Raw genomic sequence first — 3,253 nt, forward strand, 5'->3', positions numbered from 1 at the left:
CACCCTGTACTTCTGTTGTGAGTTGGCGGCGACCCGGTGCTTTACGAGGCAGTGAACCTGGAGTTTTAGAGACGGCGTCATATGGTCGTTTGGTGATATCACCCCCGGTGACGTCGCCGAAACATCGTGAGAGATTTGCTATCCATGGTATATGCGAGATAAATGACCCATGCAACCCCACACGCCGTATCCTGTGGCACGTAGAAAGAACGTTTCACCAACTCAGTTGATCCTACATACTCACAATGAGAACATCTAGACTTTCCCCTCAGGCGGATAAACCACGGGTCACTAACGATGTCGGAGTGACAGAGCACGACCACTTCCTTCACGCGCGCGTGCTCTCCCTGTGGCGAGTGTTGACAGGGCGATGACAACATGGCCTCACGGCTTTGTTGCAGACGACGAATGGCCTCGTACTTGTTCGTCGAGCTGGTACCACGTAAGATATGCGAGGCCGGCGCTGAGCGGACTGGTTGGGAAAGACACTCGGGTGTCGCGGTCAAACATATCGGGCTCTGCCGCATATGCTGTTGAGACAGTGATGCAGACATGACCAGATGAATTCAGTGAGCTTGCGAAACTTGACGTAATTCGCGAGTCAATAATCTTCCATCTGTGCAACATGCTGCTTGGGATTTTCGCCGGTCTCGTCGGTTCCAGAGATGATGGCCGTGTCAAGTGGAAGACCACTGCCTCCGATAGACCGTTGCATTCAGCTAGACGCCAACATTGTGTGGACAGCGGATATGGAATGCAGATGCCTCGTTACACGCAATGCGAAAGTAACGCGGCATGGAAGTTAGGCTGAGGAAACGGAGACCTGTGAAGATCGTACCGCAAAAGTTACGGGTTGAAAGACTCCCGACGCCGGCCACGATTTCACCATCTGCGAGCACAGAGCTACAGTAAAGTTGCCGATGTCGATGTCAACATGAGCTTGAGAAGAGATGGATCGTAGGGCCCAAAACCACGGAACTGATCGGATCGAATATGCAGTCAGCCGTCAAGCCTACACCAAGCCACCCGCTCAACATCGGAATACTTCCTGCTTCCCAATGACGGCAACAGAGACATAGAGCAGCCTAGGTCCGTTGGAGCAGATGCAACCCTAATTGGAACTTCTGACCCGAGACCACTATGCAGACCTTTCGAGTCATCAGAGTATATCGTCTCTGCCAAGATGATGTCCCGTCCCGTTGGAGGTGGACTGACATCTAGCCGGAAAGCTCAAACCGGCATCCAAGGCAATGAAATGTGCACGCATGGGCTGATTTGGTTGTGGAGCAGGTAGCCAAGGAGCAGTTGCCAGTGGACGAAGAGGGCTGCATATCAGGATGTGTTACACGAGCAGAGAAGCGTCGAGTCCAGGCCAGCCAATGCCACGGAGCAGCCGATGCATGGATTGGGGTAGTAATTGCTATCGGCACCCAAGAGAAGGTTGTATTTGTGGCGGGGCTTTGGGAAGAGGAGCCTGTGTCTTGGAGAACAGGCAAAACCCTAAAACCTAAACATCTGGTGGCCGGGTTGACCGGCTCGAGAAACAACATCTGAGGAGCTGGGCCTGTCCAGACAGGCCTGTTCTTTGCTCAAGACAACAAGTGGCGCAAGACGAGTGACATGGAATGTCGGCTCGAATTCGGCGAGCCGCCAACGACTCCTTGGATAGGCCTCTTAGGAAAGGTTAGGAACGATCGGATGTTGTGTCGGGATCCCCTTTGGAGTCGAACTCGGCCTCGACCGTGTTGGGCCTTACCGCTTGACTTGTGAGAAGAAGCACACTCGAAGCCATTGCTTGTACTTCTTGTGTTTACTACCTGCTGTACATGTCTCGCACACGTGCCAAGACTCGGGTTTCGAAATTGCCGGCTGATTGGCCCACGAGGCTGTCGATCTCTTGGGTTGCTTAGGTTAAGATTGAGTTCAACGAGATTGCTGTAAGGCTCGATACAGCTCGTCATCCTCTGATATCGTGTCCTGCTCGAAAGGGGCGAGACACATTTCAGACGAGATGGAGGGATTCGTTGTCCCCCTAATTGAACATCATTTGTCGGAGGGCATGGCTGGATGTCAGCAGTCGACAAAATTTCATGTCTCGTGCGCGCAGCTCTCCTCGGCTCCAATCGGCATGCTTTGTGATTTCGGACATGGCCCGTCGAGCTGTCAGGCTGCGCCCACGGCAAGATTATCTGATGCCTCAGGTGAGATGTGACAGAGATCACGACTCACAAGATGAGCGGAGATGACGTCGGACTGTTTCTCGGAGTTGAGAAGAACAAGATGCCGATCCCTCACATAACTCCCTCGAAAAGCCACTCGACATGATTTGTGTTAGCCCAGAGGGCGAGGGTGTTCGCACGAGCACACTTCGTCCCGATGGCTTTGTTTTGTGGAGGAGAGGCAACGGCGGTAGGCTGAGGGGCTGGGAAATGTTTAGAGGGGCCCTGGCAAAGGTTGGTGGGGGTGGCAGCGCCCTACTTATCCTGAGTTAACCCCCTTGGGTATGTACGTGCTTTGGGGGCCCTGGGGGGTGGAGGGGGGGGGGGGGGTGCGCGTTCAACAATCGAATGCTCTGTGCGCCCGACAGACCGACAAAAGAGCTGAAGCCAGACAGGTGTGCCCTGGAAACTAGCTGTGGGCGTGCGGATGGCTCGTGAGGTCGTTGCAGGTGCGTTACTCGATGGCCTGCGAGGGTGACCCCTGTCAAATCTGGTTGGTTGCTTCCTGGCTTTGCCTCGAGGAGCCACCTTCTTCACTGCCTCAGTGTCACGACCTGAGAGGCGCAGAGCTGCAGAGAGGGATCCAAGTATTTCTAGTACCTGGGTAGGGACTCGTTAGTGGTGCAGCGATGCAGGATCACACCCCTCTTCAGTCTCGCCCCGGCTCGACGACCGCATGGCACAAGGGGGGGGGGGGATTAGAGGGGCACCTAGGTACGCTGCCGCGCCTGGGTGGAGGTGCGTATCACTGGATGTCGAACCACCCGGACAGGCCGTCTCCGGGTTGTGTTCCCCGTCATGCTGAGATCATCGTACCTCTGCTGAGCGGCCAATGGATGGGGGGTCTCAATGAGCGGCATGTCCGTAGAAATAGTACTTGGAAGCAGATGGGGAGGAGGGCCGCCAGAGGTGCCTGTATGCACTAACATCAATGAGCAATCAAGGATGCGCGTCTGTTGAGTACTGCCATCCACCGTGTGCAATGGAGGTAGGTAAAATGGACCGTCAATTGGCACTGGCAGTTGAACTTTCTT

This window comes from Verticillium alfalfae, genomic scaffold (assembly GCF_000150825.1).
Source record: "Verticillium alfalfae VaMs.102 supercont1.4 genomic scaffold, whole genome shotgun sequence".
NCBI lineage: Eukaryota > Fungi > Ascomycota > Sordariomycetes > Glomerellales > Plectosphaerellaceae > Verticillium > Verticillium alfalfae.